The following is a 21720-nucleotide window of genomic DNA, read 5'->3' on the forward strand; positions in this document are numbered from 1 at the left end:
TAAAGACAGTAGATGTAAATTTGAAAAAACTGATACATAACAATCACCACTTTACAAATTAACAAATAAAAATAAAACAAATAATGAGAAATAAGAAAATACCATTTTATTGGACTAATCCCCTTAAGCTCGGTCCTCATCCCCACAAACCACCTGATTCCATCCACACAAGCCTTGAATTGTTTTATATTGAACTTATTATATTAAAGTATAAAAAGAAACAATATTCTGTACAATTGTCAATTTATAAATCAGCGTCTTTTCCCCACTCTCTGTTTCTCATTTCCTTTCAGCGTCCTCAGCTCACTCTCTCTCCACTTTCCTTCAGCACACGCACATAAAAACAAGCAAGTAATTTTATGTCATTTTCATTCTATTCATTCATAGAAATTAAAGTCTAAATAATGCTAGTCACATAACAAAACATGATTTTACAAAAATAATTCCCTGCACAGTCAAACCTGCAAGGATTACTAGATATCTTTCAGCAGCTCCCCTCCCTCCCTCCCTCCCCCTTACCTTCGTGGCCAAGTCAAAATGATCTACCAGCAACAAAATTTTAAAAACACAAAGCACACTGTACGCAGAGAAAATGTTAATTATCATTTATATTCCGCAGGTTTTCAAAGAGGTCAAGGCAGATGACTTTATGCAATGTAACCTCAGTAACAACTATACAAAAATAGACAAATATACTCCCTCCCTTTTTACTAAACCGCGATAGCGTTTTTTAGCGCAGGGAGCTGCGCTGAATGCCCCACACTGCTCTCGACGCTCATAGGCTCCCTGCGTTAAAAACCGCTATTGCGGTTTAGTAAAAGGGGGGCCATAGTGCAAAATATAGACAGCAGATATAAATTCTCAAAACGGACACATTTTGATCACTAAATTGAAAATAAAATCATTTTTCCTACCTTTGTTTGGTAATTTCATCAGTCTCTGGTCGCACTTTATTCTTCTGACTGTGCATCCAATATTTCTTCCCTTCTTTCAGCCTCCTGTATGCCACCTCTCCTCCAGATCTCATTCCCTCCCCCATCTTTTTCTTTCTTTCATCCTGCCCCCTTCTTTCTTTCTCTCTCTATGCCCCCTTTCTTTCTGTATGTCTGTCTTTCTCTCTCTCTCTTCGTGCCCCATTTCTTTCTTTCTTTCATCCTGCCCCCTTTCTTTCTTTCTGGCTCCCTGTCTCCCCCACCTTTCTTTCTTTCTCCCTGCCCTCCCCCATGCCACCGCCGCCACAATCACCATGCTGCCACCACCACCGGGAAAGGCTGCCACTGGCCATCGGAAACAGGTCGGCGCCGAATTCACCCTGCTTGTTTCCCGCAGCCGACCAACTCTGGCTGTCCGACATCAATTCTAACGTCAGGGAGGACGTTCCGGGCCAGCCAGGCAGCGATTGGCTGGCCCAGAACGTCCTCTCCGACGTCAGAATTGACGTCGGATGGCTAAAGTTGGTCGGCCCATGGGAAAAGAAGCAGGGCGAATTCGGAGGGAGGGAGAATCGGCGCCGGCTTCTTTCATGGCAATGGCAGTCTTTCCCCTATGGCAGGCCAGCTGTGCACCCCCTTGGGTCCGTGCACCAGGGCGGACCGCTCCCCACGTCCCCCCTAGGTACGCCACTGGATAGAGGGACATGGATCAGGAGCAGAAGGGAGTGATGGGGTGCTGGAGAGAAGGAGAAATGTTAGACCATGGGGAAAAGGGCAGGAGGGAAGAGAGAAGGGGCAGGAAGATGTCAGTCTATGAGAGTGGGGAGGGGAGGAAGAGGGGGCAGATGCTGGCCTAGAAGGGTGGAGGGAGGAAGACATTGGGAATGGTGGAATCCTATTGGAGAGGCCAGGCATGTAGGAGAGGGTTGAAAAGGAAATGAATGAGAGAATAGTGATTACAAAGAGTAGAAATAAGGTAATGGCAGTAGATTAAAGATGAAACGGATGATGAAGGAGTGAGATGAGGAATGGGAGACTTAGTGGGTGAAAGAAGAAGATGGAAATCTGATAGGTAGCTGAAAAGAAAAAAGGAGGAGAAGGAGAAGGGTGAGAAAGAGGCAGAAAGCTAAAAGTGAATGATTACTATGTCAGAGGCAGCTGTAGTGAGGAACTAGGAGAGAGGAGAAAAAAGACACATGGACAGCATCTGCTTGAAGAAGAATTACAGATAACAGACAAGACAACAGAAAAGAAAAACTTTAACCAACATGAAGAAAAATACTGTAAATACTGAAAATACTGTAAATGGGTGTCCTGAATGTAGATAGTGGTAAGTGCCCTACCACTGGCAGCCAATCGGGACTCACGTTTAAAAAACAACAACGCCAGAACCCCTACACTGTAGGTGTTTGTTGCAGGTCTAAGGAGACGCTTAGGGACACTTAAGCTCATCCAAGGCTGAGCAAGGGCATGGTTTCACCCAGATTGGCCTTGGGCAAGCTTAAGTGGCCCTAGGCATCTCCATAGGGCCGTGACAAGTGCCTGAAATTTAGGCCAGAAAAATTCTGGCCTACATTATGAATAGATGCAGCTGCAGAGCTGATCATGGCAAGGGAATCCCCGATCAGCTGAGCTGATTAGCTGAGAAAAGTCATAGTCTGCTATTGAGACAGACATGGGGGAAGTCACTGCTTGCCCAGTATCGGTAGCATGGAATGTTTCTACTATTTGGGTTTTGGCCAGGCTCTTGTGATCTAGATTGGCTACTGTGAAAACGGGATGCTGATCCAGATGGACCATTGATCTGACTTAGTAAGGCTCTTCTTATGTTGTTATGTTGTCATCTCCACCTTTATTACCTCTATGGTCTTTTACAGAATAGGGTAATTAGAAACTCTCTAATTTCTTGAATACTGATATAGCCTCTTTATTGTAGTAGCTTACTCGTTTTACATAACCTCTTTATTGTAGTAGCCTACTCAGTTTACTCATGGGGCAAATAATTACTGCTCTATAGAGAGGAATTATCAAACTTTCTTGAACTCATTGCTTGGCATCACTTCCTCACAACCTACATTTCTCATGATTGAATTGCTAATTACATCAGAAAATACTATATCACCTGGAATGAATGCATGGCTGTGCAGATGGTGTCATTGACAGCATTTCAGTTTTCAAGACCGTGGGGTGATTTTTCCAAGGGTTACTAAGCAGAGGTGGTGTTATTTTGTCAAAGAAAGGACGAAGTGTCTTTAGCAGCAAACTGGACAACCTACTAAAGAGATCTTTAAACTAAAGCCCCCAGATAAATAAAAGCCCTTGAGAAAGTAAAGCATTAAATACTTCAATAGAAATGGGGAAAAAAGGTCAGCGTCTGGAAAGCTATGCATGCTAATGCTCATAGTATGGGAAATAAGGTTTTGGATCTAGAGGCCATGATGGAAGAAGTTGACTTGCATTTAGTAGTGATCACAGAGATGTAGTTCACGGAGAACCATGACTAGGATATAATTATACTAGGCTATAATCTGTTCAAGAAGGACAAGGTAGGAAGAAAAGGAGGAGGAGTGATGTTATAAGTTAAATATAATATTAAGTGACAGAACTGTAGGATTTATGGCATAAAGAAAAGGCACTATAGGTTAAAAGAACTCAAATATGAAATTGCTGACCTGCTTTTAGTGATCTGTAACTTGTCACTAAAATCATCTGTAGTACCTGAAGATTGGAGGGTGGCCAATGTTACAATGATTTTTAAAAAGGGTTCCAGGGGAGATCTGGAAAATTACAGACTTCAGTCCCAGGCAAAATGATGGAAACAATTATAAAAAATAAAATTGTGGAACACGTAGACAAACAAGATTTAGGGCTCCTTTTATCAAGCCGTGCTAGCGTTTAACGCACGTAATAGCACATGCTAAACCACCAGACGCGCTATCCGCTACCACCTCCTCTTGAGCAGGCGATAGTTTTTGGCCAGCTCAGGGGTTAGAGCATGATGAAAAGTTGCGCTTGTTAACCCCGCTAGCGTGGCTTGATAAAAGGAGCCCTTAATGAGACAGAGTCAGTATGGGTTCAGCTGAGGGAGATCTTGCCTCACCAATTTGCTTGACTTCTTTGAAGGTGTGAATAAACACGTGGATAAAGGTGAGCCTGTTCATGTAGTGTATCTAGATTTTGATAAAGCTTTTGATAAAGTTCTTCCTGAGAGGCTCATGAGAAAATTAAAGAGTCCTGGGATAGTTGGCAAAGTTCAACTGTGGATTAGGAATCGGTTATCAGATAGAAAATAGAGGGTAGGGTTAAATGGTTATTTTTCTCAATGGAGGAGAGTAAACAGTGGAGTGCCACAGGGATCTGTACTGGGACTGGTGCTATTTAACTTATTTACAAATGATCTGGAAATTGGAACCATGAGTGAGGAGATTAAATTTGCGGATGACACTAAACTGTTCAAAGTTCTTAAAACACTTGCAGATTGTGAGAAATTGCAGGCAGACCTTAGGAAATTGGAAGACTGGGCATCTAAGTGGCAGATGAAATTTAATGTGGACAAATGCAAAGTGATGCACATTAGGAAGAATAACTCAAATCACAGCTACCGGATGCTAGGGTCCTGCTTGGGGGTTAGCGGCCAAAAAAAGGATCTGGGTATTATTGTAGTCAGTACAATGAAACCTTCCACCAAATGTGCGGCGACAGCCAAAAAAAGCAAACAGGATGCTAGGAATTATTAAAAAAGGGATGGTTAGTTTGGAATAAAAAGGATGGTTAACAAGACTAAGAATGTTATAATACCTCTGTACCGCTTCATAGTGTGACCTCATCTGGAATATTACATTCAATTCTGCTCCGTATCTCAAAAAGATATAGCGGCACTAGAAAAGGTTCAAAGAAGAGCGACCAAGATGATAAAGATGATGGAACTCCTCTTGCATGAGGAAAAACTAAAAAGGTTAGGGCTCTTCAGCTTGGAAAAGAGACGGCTGAGGGGGAGATATGATTGAAGTCTAGAAAATCCTGAGTGGAGTAGAACGAGTACAAGTGGATCCATTTTTCACTCCGTCAAAAATTACAAGGACTAGAGGACACTCAAAGTTACAGGGAAATACTTTTAAAACCAATAGGAAGAAATATTATTTCACTCAGAGAATAGTTAAGCTCTTGAACGTATTGCCAGGGGTTGTGGTAAGAGCGGATAGCTTAGCTGGTTTTAAGAAAGGTTTGGACAATTTCCTGGAGGAAAAGTCTATAGTCTGTTATTGAGAAAGACATGGAGGAAGCCACTGTTTGCCCTGGATCGGTAGCAAGGAATGTTGCTACTACTTGGGTTTTGGCCAGGTACTAGGGATCTGGATTGGCCACAATGAGAATAGGCTATTGAGCTTGATGGACCATTGGTCTGACCAGTAAGGCTATTCTTATGTTCTTATAATCTGGAAAGAGGGATAGAAAATCTACATATTTACATTGGTGTGATATAATGCCTTCTTCACAGGCAGAAGAAGTAGACAGAAATATAACTGAAGACATCTACAATATGAAAGAGGAAGTACTATTACTAGGTAATTTCAATATGCATAAGAAACATTATTCATATACCCACAGGAATGACTAAGCCACTGCAGGTTAATCACTCCAATGGGACATTAAGATGCTATAGAAGCCCGACTTTCACTGCACCTTGATAATTACCTCCCCTAAGTAAACTTCTTTTAACTGTATCATTAATGGAGAAATTGATGTGGGCTTGTTTATGTGAAATTTGATCATGTAAGAAATCTGATCCTAATCTATTTTTCTTTTCTCTTTCCCTTAAACCCTGAGCTAGCATTTTTCCTTCCTTCATTTTGTGGTGTACTCTTGAGTGTTCATGGAGATTTATTCCCCTTTCATCAGCACTTTGAAGGATTCCCATGCCAGCCCTGCAGCCACTTTCCCATCTGTATTTAGTGAGAACTCTTCAAAAAGAGTCATATTGTTTAAACCTTTTCTTTTTACAAGATCGTCCCTAAGTCTCCAGCTCCTCTGAGATAAAAAAATGTAACCAGCATACTAATTATATTGTTACAGAAGCACAGTCAAATCAAATAATTGTTCCTAATTCTATTCTCTCACTACCTTGCCAAGAATACTATTAGATATGAGGATCGTATTGACTCTGCTCTGAAAACAAAGGCATGCTACTTAAAAAGTATTAACCCTCCACTAGCATCTCTCAGGTATGCCTCCCTTAAAAGCTCATTAAAAACAAATGCTTTCTTTGCTCAGTGGAACTTGCTTGACTAGATGTGTCCGGTGAAAAATTAAATATTAATTTGAAGGCCCCCCCCAATTATAATCTCACCCTCAGCTAAAGCTGTGGAGTGGCATTATAAAAAAAAAAAATCAAAGTTTGTTTTGGGCTTAGGGTGCTAGTCACCCAAAGTTGGCAGCGTCTAAAGTCCATTCTCAAAAAATATGCCCAAAATATTTTTTTTGAGAATGGTCTAATTATATGCCCAGCCATTTGATCATTCAGACTGCCAAGTCATCTATCTTTATACCGCATTCTCATCCAAAAAAATTTCCAAGTTCAAAACATCTAGAAAAAGAACTTTTGGGCATAGGAAGGGTCAGCAAAATAAAGGACTGGCCACCCAGACATGGCAACAGAGTAATGGGGGACCTTACAGGGCACTGCTGTGAACTTCACAAAAAGGGTGACACATAAACATCTCACAACTTCCTTGCAGGTCATGGTGAGCCCCCCCAAAACACTCACAAAACCTACTATACCCACCTGTCTACCACCCCAATAGCCCTTATGGCTGCAGGTAGCACCTATATGGCAGTACAGTAGGGTTTGGGTTTTTTTTGGTGGACTCACATTTTTCACCATAAATGCAGTGGCTAGAGTGGTTTATAGTGGCTGGCTTATCCTCTCTATGGTTCATTAGCCCACCCCCCAAACTACTTACGCCACCTCTGTGCAGCTCTACTAGGCTTTTCTGTGCTAGGTGCTAATGCTCTGGAGGCAGGTATGTACGTTTTTATTCCGATTTTTATGGCGGTGTGGGGAGGTCAGTGATCACTGGAAGAGTGTGTGGATGTTTGCAGTTTATCCCTGCAGTGGTTATCTGGTCACTTTGGATACCTTATGGGCACTTATACCTGTTTTTAGATTGCCTAAGTCACAATGGGGATGCACGGATTGGGAGAGGGACCTTGGGGTGATAGTGTCCGAAGATCTAAAGGTGAAAAAACAGTGCGACAAGGCGATGGCTGCTGCCAGAAAGATGCTGGTCTGTATAAAGAGAGGCGTAACCAGTAGAAGAACGAAGGTGTTGATGCCCCTGTTCAGGTCGTTGGTGAGACCCCACTTGGTTTATTGTGTTCAGTTTTGGAGACCGTATCTGGCGAAGGACACAAAAAAGTTTGAATCAGTCCAGAGAAGGGCGATGAAAATGATAGGAGGTTTGCGACAAAAGACATATGAGGAGACACTGGAAGCCCTGAATATGTATACCTTAGAGCAGTGGTCTCAAACTCAAACCCTTTGCGGGGCCACATTTTGGATTTGTAGGTACTTGGAGGGCCGCAGAAAAAAATAGTTAATGTCTTATTAAAGAAATGACAATTAGGTTAAACTCTTTATAGTTTATAAAACTTTCCTTAAACAGTTAAAAGGAAAGATATATAAACTATAAAGTGACAAGAAGGCATCATTCAAAAAATGGAAAAAGGACAAATCAGAGGACAACCAAAAGGAGCACAAAAAACATCAAAAGGAGTGTCACCAAGTGGTTAGGAAAGCAAAAAGAAAATATGAAGAGAGACTGGCGGGGGAAGCAACAAACTTCAAATCATTCTTCAGGTACATCAAGGGGATGCAACCAGCAAGGGAGGAAGTGGGACCCTTGGATGATGGAGACAGAAAGGGAGTGGTAAAAGAGGAGAAGGAGATAGCTGACAGGTTAAACAAATTCTTCACGTCAGTTTTCACAAGGGAGGACACAACCAACATTCCGGAACCCGAGGATATCACAAAAGGAGACCAGGATGAAAATCTGGTCCAACTAGAGGTGAGCAAGGCGGATGTCCTCAGGCAGATAGACAGGTTAAAGAGCGACAAATCGCCAGGCATTCACCCAAGGGTGCTCAAGGAACTAAGGAACGAAATAGCTGAGCCACTTCGACAAATATGCAACCTATCTTTAAAAACTGGAGAAATACCGGAAGACTGGAAAATAGCAAATGTCACGCCCATCTTCAAGAAAGGCTCAAGGGGAGACCCAGGAAACAACAGGCCGGTGAGCTTGACCTCGGTCCCGGGAAAGATGTTGGAAGCGCTGATTAAAGACAGCATCTGGGAACACATTGAAAACACTGGGCAGCTAAAGCCGAGCCAGCATGGCTTCTGCAAGGGCAGGTCATGCCTTACAAACTTATTATACTTCTTTGAGGGGGTAAACAGCCAGGTGGATAAAGGGGAATCTATAGACATCATTTACCTTGACTTCCAAAAAGCCTTCGACAAGGTACCACACGAAAGACTGCTGAGGAAGATATGGAACCACGGGGTGCAAGGGGAGGTCCACCGATGGATCAAAAACTGGCTGGTGGACAGGAAACAGAGGGTTGGAATAAAGGGCCATTACTCAGACTGGCAATGGGTCACGAGCGGAGTTCCGCAGGGGTCGGTGCTGGGACCGCTCCTATTCAATGTATTTATTAACGACCTGGAGGCAGGAACAAAATGTGAGGTTATTAAATTTGCGGATGACACCAAACTATACAGCAGGGTTGAAAACACGGAGGACTGCAAGGATCTCCAAAAAGATCTGACAGCGCTGGAAGAGTGGGCAAAAGAGTGGCAAATGAGCTTCAACATAGGGAAATGCAAGGTCATGCACGTAGGGAAAAAGAACCCGATGTTCACTTACAAAATGGGGGGATCACCGCTAGGAGTGAGTGACATTGAAAGAGACCTGGGAGTGATGGTAGACACATCATTGAAGGCGTCGGCGCAGTGCGCCGCGGCCTCAAGGAAGGCAAACAAAATGTTGGGCATCATTAAGAAGGGCATCACGACCAGGACGAAGGAAGTCATCCTGCCACTGTATCGTGCAATGGTGCGCCCGCACCTGGAGTACTGTGTCCAGTACTGGTCGCCGTACCTCAAGAAGGACATGGCGGTACTTGAGAGAGTCCAGAGAAGAGCAACTAAGCTAATAAAGGGTATGGAGGACCTCTCATATACTGACAGACTGAAAAGGCTGGGGCTTTTCTCCCTGGAAAAGCGGAGACTTAGAGGAGACATGATAGAAACCTTCAAGATCATGAAGGGCATAGAAAGAGTAGATAGGGGCAGATTTTTCAAACTATGGGGAACCACAAGTACAAGGGGGCACTCAGAGAAATTGAAAGGGGGAAGGTTTAGAACAAATGCCAGGAAGTTCTTTTTTATCCAGAGGGTGGTGGATACATGGAACGCGCTACCGGAGGATGTGATAAGCAGGAGCACGCTACAGGGCTTCAAAGAAGGTTTGGATAGGTACCTGGAAGACCAAGGGATTAAGGGGTATAGATAGGAGTAGGGGTAGGTTATAGGGATAGGATTAGAGACAGTACAGAATTAGTCAGGGACACTATTCAGGCAATTAGGCCTGATGGGCCACCGCGGGAGCAGACCGCTGAGCGAGATGGACCTCTGGTCTGACTCGGCGGAGGCAACTTCTTATGTTCTTATGTTCTTAGTTTTACCTTATGCAAAATTGTCATTTCTTTAATAAGACATTAACTATTTTTTCTGCAGCCATCACATTTAAAGTTTAATATCTTTTCTTTCTCAAAACTGTCACATTTCAATCACTAAATTGAAAATAAAATCATTTTCCTACCTTTGCTAATTTCATGAGTCTCTGGTTGCACTTTATTCTTCTGACTGTGCATTCAATATTTCTTCCCTTCTTTCAGCCTCCTGTATGCTTCCTCTTCTCCAGACCTCATTCCCTCCCCCAACTTTTTCTTTCTTTCTCTATGTCTGTCTTTCTCTGATTCTGTGTCCCATTTTTTGCTCCCTGTCCCCCCACCTTCTTTCTTTCTTCCTTCCTGCCTTCTCCCATCCACCACCGCCGGGGAATAGGCTGCTGCTGCTGCTGCCGCCATCGGGAACAGGCCGAGATCTCCATGCTTCTCTTCTCCACGGGGCCGACCGCCCGACGTCAATTCTAACTTCGGAAAGGACGTTCCGGGCAGCCAGGCAGCGATTGGCTAGCCAGAACGTCCTCTCGACGTCAGAATTGACATTGGGCGGCGAGAGAAGCAGGGAGATCAAAGAGCACGGTCCCGGCCTGTTCCCCGATGGCAACGGTGAGAAGGGAAGGGAAGCAGGTTGGGCACCACTGCTCTAGATGAGCCGCACTCTAGGGAGAACAGTGGAGGTTGGCCAGCTGTGTGGACCGTCCCCCCCCCCTTGGTACGCCACTGGAGCAGCAGCGTATCTGGCCGGCTCGTTCCGTTCAAAGCCGCGGGTGGCGGTTCCTTGCGAGATCCGTGCCTGCGTCTGAAGCCTCTCTGATGTTGTGATTTCAGAGAGGCTTCCGATGCAGGAGTGGATAGCGCAAGGAGCCGCCAATCCGCGGCTTTGAACAGAACGAGTCGGCCAGATACGCTGCTGCTCCAAAAGGAAGAGAATGATCCAGTCCAGACCACGGGCCGCAAATAAAATCTGAAGAGCCACATGCGGCCCACGGGCTGCATGTTTGAGACCGCTGCCTTAGAGGAAAGGAGGGACAGGGGAGATATGATTCAGACGTTCAAATACTTGAAAGGTATTAACGTAGAACAAAATCTTTTCAAGAGAAAGGAAAATGGTAAAACCAGAGGACATAATTTGAGGTTGAGGGGTGGAAGACTCAAGAGCAATGTAAAGAAATTCTTCTTTATGGAGAGGGTGGTGGATGCCTGGAATACGCTCCTGAGAGAGGTGGTGGAGAGGAAAATGGTGACGGAGTTCAAAAAAGCTTGGGATAAACACAGAGGATCTAGAATCAGAAAATAATAGTAAATATTGAAGAACTAAGGCCAGTACTGGGGAGACTTGCATGGTCTGTGTCTGCATATGGCCGTTTGGGGGAGGATGGACTGAGGAAGGCTTCAATGGCTGGGAGGATGTAGATGGACTGGAGTGAGCTTTGACAGAGGCTTCAGTAATTGGAACCTAAGAACAGTACCGGGCATAGCTTTAGATTTTTGACCAGAAATAGCTGATGAGAAGAAGAAAAAAACCCCAACAAATTTTTAGATTGAATCAGGTTGGGCAGACTACATGGACCATTTGAATCTTTATATGCTGTCATCTACTATTTTACTAATGTATAAGTTCCATCTAGGCAGTCTCATCAAACTTTTGATTATCGCTGCAGGACGACTAAGTTTGGTTGGCCCACATCCTGCCCACCTCCCACCCTAATCACTCCTTGAAAAACACTCCTTATCGTTCTGGACGCATAGCAGCAGTGAAGAGACCAAAGATGCCTTTAGATACATCTAAAGCCTGTTTCAATTATCGACACTAGGACGACCTGTCTTTTAGGTCTTCCAAGTGCTGATTTTGGTGTGTTTTCAGACATTTTTATTTTGATTATGCAACTCAAAAGCTAAGTTAAAAACTTACCATGGATGGCTATATGTCTGGATAGTATATTGAAATAATATTGATATAGTTTGTGAGCCTGAAACTACACCTTTTATAAAAATATATCTTCCCTCTCTGTTCCTATTACATTTATGTGTCCTAGAGTAGTGCTTCTCAACCAGGTCCTAGGGCACACCTAGCAAGTTAGGTTTTCAGGATATCTGCAAAGGTGCTTGGTATCCTGTTAGACTCTACACCAGTGTTTTTCTACCTTTTTATACCCGTGAACCGGCAAACTACTAAGACCGAAATTTAAAAAAAACACATTTCTGCCCCGTCTCCACAAGCTCAGTCCCCACAAACCATCTGATCCCATCCGCACAAGCCTCAGTTATGATTTTATATTGAACGTATTTTATTAAAGTATAAAAAGAAACAATATTCTGTACAATTGTCATTTTATAAATATAAATATACAGAGCAAGGATCAACAAAACCCCTGTCTCCCCTCCCCTTTACATATATCCCCTCTACTATCAAGAAAACTGAACAAGCCAAGTTATTACAGAATGCTACACAGAAATATCATGTGACAGGAATAGTGTTAAGGGAGTGCCCCCTGGTCAGAGAGAGCCCTAAGCCAGCTGGAAGCTAAAGAAGCACTGCCTGGGCTTTGCAGTTCCCAGTTATGTCTCTAGCAGGATATATATTTCAAATCTGATATATTCTAATGACAAAATAGAAATAAAATTATTTTTTCTAACTTTTGTGGTCTCTGCTTTCATCTTCTTTTCACTCTTTTCTTTTCAGCGTCTGCCATGTCTCTTCAATCCAGCATCTGCCCGTTCCATTCCCTGCCTGCCCTCTCCCCCTTCCATATGTATCTGACTTCTTTCTATGCCCCTCTCCCCTTTCCATCCAGCCTGTGCCTCCTCTCTCCTTTTTACCTCATTCATTCCAGCTTCACTGCTTTCTTCATTTTTATCTCTCCTACACCAGATCTAGCATCTTTATCCCTCTCTCATTTCTCTGCTGACTCCCTTTCCAGCAGCAGTCTCTCTCTACTTTCTCATTCCTGTCTCTCCCTTTTCCCTCATCTGATCTCTCCATTCCACCCTGACTCCTGACCCCTTCCCCTCCTGTAATCTGTGGCTTAGGGGTGGGGGTAGGGAAAGAATCAGGGAAGTGGAGAAATTGGCACAATGGCTTGGGGGGGGGGGGGGCAGGGGGAGAGACAAAGAAAGACAGGCAGGCAGAGGTAGAGAGAAAAAAAGGCAGAAAGAAAAAAAAATATTGGCTTTACAGAAGAAGGAAGTGCAACCAGAGACTCATGAAATCACCAGACAAAAAGGTAGGAGAAATGATTTTATTTTCAATTTAGTGATTAAAATGTGTCCGTTTTGAGAATTTATATCTGCTGTCTATATTTTGCACTATGGCCCCCTTTTACTAAACCGCAATAGCGGTTTTTAGTGCAGGGAGCCTATGAGCATCAAGAGCAGCGCAGGGCATTCAGTGCAGCTTCCTGTGCTAAAAACCGCTATCGCAGTTTAGTAAAAGTCATCTGCCTTGACCTCTGAAAACCTCCCACAAATACAAATAATAATTAACATTTTCTCTGCGTACAGTGTGCTTTGTGTTATTTTAAAATTTTATTGTTGGTAGATCATTTTGACTTGGTGATTTTTTTTTTTAAGTTCAATAAGTTTTATTATTTTTTTAGTTGCAAAACAACACAAATAGTAAAGAAAAGTAAGGATTAACAGCAGTACTCGCAAGTTAAAAAAGTGTGGGCACCCTTGGGCTACACCATGAATTCACCATCTTTTCTGTGAAGAAGTATTTCCTCAGGTTATTCCTCCTGTCTCCTTTCACCTTCATTCTACGTATGCCTCCTCATTCCAGTGTGGATGAAGCTGCTGTCTCTACCCTATCCTGCTTCCTAACTATATAAAAATACTTGATTGTCAATACTGGCACTGCTGAAAATCTTTTGCCCGCATTAAATGTACCTTCTTAAAGAAGTACAATTAGAAATCTAATTTTAGAATATGATTTCTACTTTTAGTGCACTGAATTAAAGGTTGCTCATTCCTGTCCAAAGAGAGCCTAATACTGCATTTGCATACCTAGAAATTTTTCCAGGCTCACAGCTTTAAGAATAAAAAACAGGACCATTAAGCTGCTTTCTTTCTATCCGTCATTCTGCTTCATATTACGCAACCCAGGAGTGTTTACAAGTTTCCTTGGGAAAACAGGAGAATGTGCTTGGGTCTGGATTAGAAGTCAAATGACATGAGTAAATCCCCTCTAATTTGATTTTAATTATGAACCGACTGGAGAATCTAAGGAGTGAATCATGAGTGCAATTATATAACTTCAGACAGACATTTTATAAGCTGTTCTACAACATCCAACAAATACGTATCTCCAGGTTCTAAATCTTTTAACCCTTAGTTACCTGGCTTTAGAGGTTTTTCCACAGATAATATGCATTCAAGCAAAATTAAGAGCATGTGAAGCCTCATTTTGCAACGAATGTCTATGGTCAGAATGTTCACAATTCCTCGGGCATTTTACAAAAGGCTCTGCTGAACATGAGTCCTTTTATAATATACATATAAGGATACTGACAAACATATGTATGTTTATTGGCATGTTCAATGGGAGTATCAATTTCACAAAACTACACATCTTGATAAAGAATGGCATTATGCAGGACTTTATATGTCTGTCGGTAAGTACTGTACATGTGTAAATGTCAATTTTACAACATATATGTATATTTGAAGTTCTAGATTTCACAAGCCTGTACTAACCAAAGAAGCCAAATAACTGATGTTTTAAAAATTTGGTGTGGCATTAGACACCACTGAGGCAGGGGCATAGTCATGTGGGGTTTTGAAAGCCTGGTCTCCCCAATTTGTTTTTGGGTCCCGATCTGGGGCCTATACACTCCTCTACTTGTGACCACTGCTGCCGCAATGCATGCTCGGTTTTCATGAGACAGAGCATACAGAGGCATTGCATGGAAACTGAGCATGCACTGGAGGCAAGGCCCTGCACAGAGTCGCAGGTCAGACAAACAGGTCAGAGGAGCTCTTCTTCTAGTGAGATTGGAGACCCTCATCATCTCAAATTCCGGGAGAGCCGCTTTACTCACATTACTCCTCTCCTAAAGCCACTTCATTGGCTTCCCATCCATTTCTGAATACAATTCAAACTCCATTTACTGACCTACAAATGCACTCACTCTGCTGCCCCTCACTATCTTTCACTTGTCTTCCCCCTATTATCCCCCCTGTGAGCTCCGCTCAGCTGGTAACTCCCTCATATCTGTGCCCTTCTCTTCAAATGCTCTTTGTTGCTTGCCCCATCATTGCCCATGCAGGGGATCTAAGGATAAGAAGCAGGTAGCATTGTGGGGAAAGGTCTCTGCAATTTGGAGGCCAGAGTTCTGGCTTTAGAGAAGCCGATTGTCCAAAATGCACAGTACAGCTGCTGCTGCTAACCGTCATCGGGAGGGGGAGAAATGCCAATCGAGTAAAACCTGATAATTAAGAAGTCCTTGAGCCATGGGGAAAGCTCAGGATATTGGGGCAAATTGGGCATTGAATTGTATAAGAATGAATCAGAATTGGGTTTACTGGAAGCGACAGGAAATGAAAAAAGGGGAACTGTGGGCCATTTGTAGACTGACCTCAGCCTATTGAGCAAATGAAAAACAGAAAAATACTAGGTTTTCACAATTATGAAAGAATCGATGATGGTTTCATCTAATTCTATAAAAAATGGGAAAGAGTAATATGCAAGCAATAAAATAAGAAAAGGGAAAACACCCTGCCAATCACTATATTATGTAAATTTACAAACTATCCAATGACTCCATCCCCCTTTTTATCCTAGTAAGAAAAATACAAAGAAAGGGAAAATTTGGTCATCAATTGTTATGAGAAAGAAATGTATCCAAGTCTACTAGATTGCGGAAACTTTAATTACTCTCCTGATAATCAACTGGGTTGTTGCCTAAGAACCTGAAGAAAAGAATTGCCCCCTTCCCCTGTCCCACTCAAAGGAAGTACCCTAGTCTTGAACATGGAGGAAGGGTGTTTCCTTCCTGAGCTATCTGGATGAGAATAAAAATATCTTGTAGCTATAGAAGAGCAACCAAGATGATAAAGGGGATGAAACTTCTCTTATATAAGGAAAGACTAAAAAGCTTAGGGCTCTTCAGCTTGGAAAAAGAAGGCTGAGGGGAGATATGATTGAAGTCTACAAAATCCTGAGTGGAGTAGGACGGGTACAAGTGGATCGATTTTTCACTCCGTCAAAAATTACAAAGACTAGGGGACACTCGATGAAGTTACAGGGAAATACTTTTAAAACCAATTGGAGGAAATATTTTTTCACTCAGAGAAGAGCGGATAGTGTAGCTGGTTTTAAGAAAGGTTTGGACAAGTTCCTGGAGGAAAAGTCCATAGTCTGTTATTGAGAAAGACATGGGGGAAGCCACTGCTTGCCCTGTATCAGTAACATGGAATATTGCTACACCTTGGGTTTTGGCCAGGTACTAGTGATCTGGATTGGTCACTGTAAGAACAGGCTACTGGGCTTGATGGGCCATTGGTCTGAACCAGTAAAGCTATTCTTATGGTTCTTCTTATGTTCTCATTGCCCTCTCATCCGCAAGCGTACTGAACCCAGGCCTTGGGGCTCTAATACTGCACGTGCCAGCTTCCCTTCACTTCTAAAGTTACATCATTCCTGTTTCAGGAGAGAAGGGAAGCCAGCGCGCGCAGTGTTAGAGAAAGCCCTCCCTTCCCCCCCCCCCCCGCCTGGGTTCAGTTTGCTCTAACACCATAGCATGCATATGTCAGTGCCAGTGTATAGAACACTGGCAATGCACAAATAGCATGTATATAGTCTTTGTTGTTTGTTTTGAATTATAAAATAAAAGTAAGAAGTGGAAATAAAGAAGTAAATAAGAAAATGGGTAAATAAATGTGGACGGGGCAGGAGGTGGGGGATGGTGTGGCATGGGCCCCAGTGGACTTGTGTGTCTAGGGGCCCTTGATGAATTAATCCTGCCCTGATGTCCCCATATGCCTTATGATGTAGACCATCAACCATTTTACTTGCCTTCCACTGGACTGACTCCATCTTATTTATATCTTTTTGAAAGTGTGGTCTCCAGACTCATACAATATTCTAAATGAGGTCTCACCAGAGTCTTATACAGGGGCATCAATGCTTCCATTTTCCTAGTGGCTTTTCCTCTCCCTGTGCACTCAAACATCCTTCTAGCCTTCGCTGTCACCTTTTCAACCTGTTTGGCCACCTTAAGATCCTCACATAAGTCCTGCTCCTCTTTTATACACAAAAGTTCTTCACCTTCTAAACCAGGGGTGTCCAACCTTTTGGCTTCCCTGGGCCGCATTGGCCGAAAAAAATGTTTCTGGGGCCGCACAAATGTGCAAACACTGCAGCAAGACAGAGGAGGGAGCTGGCAAGATGGTAAACACCGAGGACAGCAGAGGAAAACACTGCATCGCCCTTGACCGGGGCCGCACAAAATACTTCATGGGGCCACAGGTTGGACACCCCTGCTCTAAACTGTACCGTTCCCTTGGGTTTTTGCAGCCCAAATGCATGACCTTGCATTTCTTAGCATTAAATCTTACCTATCAACTTTCAGATTTCTCTAGGTCCTTCCTAATGTTATTTGCCCCATTAAGAGTGCCTGTTGCAGATTTTGGTATCATCTGAAAAGTGGCAAATCTTACCTGAAAACCCTTCAATATCGCTTTCAAAATGTTAATAAGAACAGGTCCAAGAACCGAATCTTGAGGCATACCACTGGTAACATCCCTTTCCTCAGAGCGATCTTCACTGACCACTACCCTCTGTCACCACTGATTTGCCTCTTTGCGGATGACGAAAATCTGCAATAGAGTAGACATGCCGGATGGTGTGAATAACATGAAGAAAGACCTGACGAAGCTTGAAGAATGGTCTAAAATTTGACAGCTAAAATTTAATGCTAAGAAATGCAAGGTCATGCATTTGGGCTGCAAAAACCCGATGGAATGGTACAGATTAGGGAGTGAAGAGCTTATGTGCACGACAGAAGAGCGGGACTTGGGTGTGATTGTATGTGATGATCTTAAGGTGGCCAAACAGGTTGAAAAAGGTCTTGGCGAAAGCTAGAAGGATGCTAGGTTGCATAGAGAGAGGTATGGCTAGTAGGAAAAAGGAGGTATTGATGCCCCTGTATAAGACTTTGGTAAGACCTCATTTAGAATATTGTGTACAATTCTGGAGGCCGCACCTTCAAAAAGATATAAAAAGGATGGAATCAGTCCAGAGGACGGTTACTAAAATGGTATGTGGTCCAAAAGTTATTCTTCATGAGATAAGGATTAGTTTTTAATTATGTAGCATAAGGCTGTATATTCATGCAATGTTTACATTTTTAGGTAAATGAATTCCTTTAATCCATTCCTAATATAACAGGCAATCTTTCTATCTAGAAGATATTATCATAAATGATTAGTTTTGAATTTCTCAAAACTATGAATATGGGGCTCATAATCGAAAGAGAAAAATGTCCAAAAACTGGCCTAAGTCAGCACTTGGACGAACATTGTCAAAATGCATCCAAGTGCCAATAATAAAAATGGGTTTTGGCTGTATTTCTAAACGACCTAGGCCTTCATAGTGCCGCTGAATGACCATAGCTAAACGGGTGTTTCAGGAGGAGTGTTGATGGCGGGAGTTGGGCGGGACGTGGGCCAGCTTAGTCGTACTTCATGTATAACCAAAAGTTATACAGCACAGGATCGACGTAACTTGGATGTTGTGACTTAGACCATTTAAAACATGATCTAAGTCACAAAAACCCACCTAAAGTCACCATATAAGCACTGCAAACACATAATACAGACCCCCACACACTACTCCAGTGATTACCGACCCCCACTAACCCCATAAAAATCGTAATTACACCTTTAAAATTCAGCTTCCAAACCATCATTACCTGGCAGCCTGGCATAGGAAAGCCTAGTCAACCTGCACAGAGGCATCTTAAGCCGTCTTGGGGGTGGGTTAGGGACCCATGGAGAGGAGGCCCCATGTCCATAAGCCCCTGTAATCACTGCATTGATACTGAAACATGTGCACTCCCCTATACACCCCCAAAACCCTTTTGTACTGGCATATAGGTGGCTCCTGCAGCCATAAGAGCTATTAGGGTGGTAGATAAGTGGGTCTAGGAGATTCTGGAGGTGGTTTGGGGGGCTCACCATGACCTATAAGGGAGCTGTAGTGAGATGATGACATGGCACCCTTTTTGTGAAGTTCACAGCAGTGTCCTGTACGGTACCCCATTATTTAGGTGTCATGTCTGGGTGTTCAGTCCATCACTTTGCAGACCCCTCCCACATCCATCAGGGCTTGTTCTAGGCGTTTTTGGCTTGGACGAAAAGTTGGATGAAAATGTGGTATAAAGATGGACGATTTAACGACTTGGACGATCAGATCGACAGGACATATACTTAGACGATTTTCAAAATGAAAAAAAAAATGTGGACGTATTTTTCAAAAATGTGTCCTAAGCTGTTTTTTACTTTGGACAATTTGCGACTTGGACGAAAACGGACTTAGACGTTCCTTTCGATTATGCCCCTCCATGTGTCTGCAGAGATAACATGCTGCTGCTTCACAGCAAAAATATTATAAAATATACAGTTGAGAAAAAGACCTTAACCCCATTATTCCTTTGCAAATGTACACAGAATCAACCCCTTACCTCATAAGGGTTAAGTTTATTTGTGTGCATAAGGAGCTAAATATGATTAAGGAGGAACATGCAGTAAAAATGAAAGTGAAACTTGTTGAGCAGAATACTCTACAAGTCTTGGGATCTTTGTGTGTATAGTCTGAAGTTTATCATATTATTTCTCCACCGAGGATAAAACCTATAATGGCAGCAGGCCATAAAAGAGACCCAGTGTGAGAATATTTTAATGAAGTTCCTCTACCTATGGCTGGCTTTATGTGACCAGACGACCTGCCACTGGAGACTCATTTCTGTCCTGCATCTTTCTTTGATACTGTTTCTTCATGATACTATGATCAGAGGTTGAATTTATCATATAAGGTCTTGATGTTCCATGACTGGATTCACTCTGGTGCTGCATGCTCAGAGATCTTTCCCTTGCATTCTCACACACTTAAGCTGCATGTTAATGGCTCTGACCTTTTTGGTAATTTGATTCTGATAACAACTTAATGGCAGCTGAGCCCTGAACTATCATTCTGACATGAGCTGGCAGAGAAAATTACTACGGAGATGAATCCGGTGCTGTTACTGCTCAGGATTTATAATTAACAGGCTGCACGCACTTCCCACCCATTCTTTCTGCCCCAGCTGCTACGGAACAGAGGGCTTTGTGAACATCCCCAATTTACTTCCATTATATGGGGATGGTCTGAGTTTGTATATCCAAGACTGTAAAGCATTTAGAAGTGTCAGTACTTCAGAAATAGACTGTAAGCGTGGATGAATAGGCACACATTTCTGACTTCCTTTGAATTATTTGAGATGGGAAAATCAGAGGATTGTGAAAAATTTGCAATAAGAATTTACAAGACAGGGACATTAGACACCCAAAAGAGAGAATATAAGGGCATAAGATTTCCATAATGGGTCGGAGCAAAGGATGCAGTCAATCCTGGTCATAAATACCTGATAGGATCCCAAAAGATAGACAGATTCCATGCTGCTTGTGCAAGGGATGAACAATGGATTTCCCAAAGAAGAGGTTTTTTTTTTAACTCCAAGAACCTGTCCAAACTTTTTTTTTTACTGTAAATCCAGCTACACTAACAACTTTTTCTACATTTCCTGGTAATGAATTCTAGAGTAGAGAATGACACGGGAACGGCAAAACGTGGATAACTGTGGCAACAGTGATGGGGACAGAGTCTGTGAGGATAGGGTAGGGAAGGAGAGAGAGCCCACGGGAATGGGGATAAACATTTCCCGATGTCATTCTCTAAAAGCTTGAGACTAGCCTTAAATAGGTTGCTCCTACTAGATGGAACAGCATCTGTAAAATGAATATGTAAAAACACATCTTAAACAACTGGCTAGAGAATGACACGGTGAAAAAATTGGTCCCCGTCACCGCCCCGTCCCCGTCTCACCATCCTCTGCACCGCCCCGTCACCGCCATTCCATTCACCGCCCCGTCACCGCCACTGCCATCCCATTCACCGCCCCGTCACCGCCACTGCAACCCCATTCACCGCCCCGTCACCGTCACCGTCGCATACATAAAAGCCTCAAACGGGTACGATTTTATATAATTTTCTTTATTTACGTTTAAAGGAAACATTCTGTAAAACTTTAAAACTTAGTTAAATATTAGTTAATAACTATACAAAAACAAAACACGCAGAGAAAAAATTAATTAATATAAATTCTCAAAACTGACACATTTTGATCACTAAATTTAAAATAGTTATTTTTCATACAATTTTTCAATCACTAATCTTCCACCACCCCTTAGGTACAATTATTCCAAGGAACCCCAATGGCCAAAATTAGAACCCATGAAGGGACACAGAGCGTAGAAGTCTGCTTGGTGTTCTCTTTAAGTCTCAACTACTGGAGTTGCCATTGAAGCATATTCTAATCTGTCTTGCCATACATGAGACACACACTGTAGAAATCTGCCTGACTTTGTTCTAATGTTCCAACTACTGAAATTGCTGTTGAAGCCCTATCTAACACATCCTAATCTGTCTTACCACACATGGAACAAAGACCATAGAAGTCTGTTCAACACTGGCCTTACTGTAGTTCCTCACAGCCAGATAGATTCCTATTTATATAGACTGTCTCAGAAAATATATACAGAGCTGAATTCATCAGGACAAAAAGAAACCTGTTGGTTCATACTATGAAGTCTGTTCAACACTGGCCTTACTGTAGTTCCTCACAGCCAGAGTCGCTGTATAAGCAGTGCTGCAAGTCTCCCCTCCCCCCAGCGATCACGGCAGGAGGGCACCCAACCCCTCCTGTAGACCCCCCCAACGGCCCTCCCGACAATCGCAGCAGAAGGGTACCCAACCCCTCCTGCCGGTCCTCCCAATGGCCTCCCC

The sequence above is a fragment of the Geotrypetes seraphini genome, chromosome 4 (assembly GCF_902459505.1).
Source record: "Geotrypetes seraphini chromosome 4, aGeoSer1.1, whole genome shotgun sequence".
NCBI classification, from domain to species: Eukaryota; Metazoa; Chordata; class Amphibia; order Gymnophiona; family Dermophiidae; genus Geotrypetes; species Geotrypetes seraphini.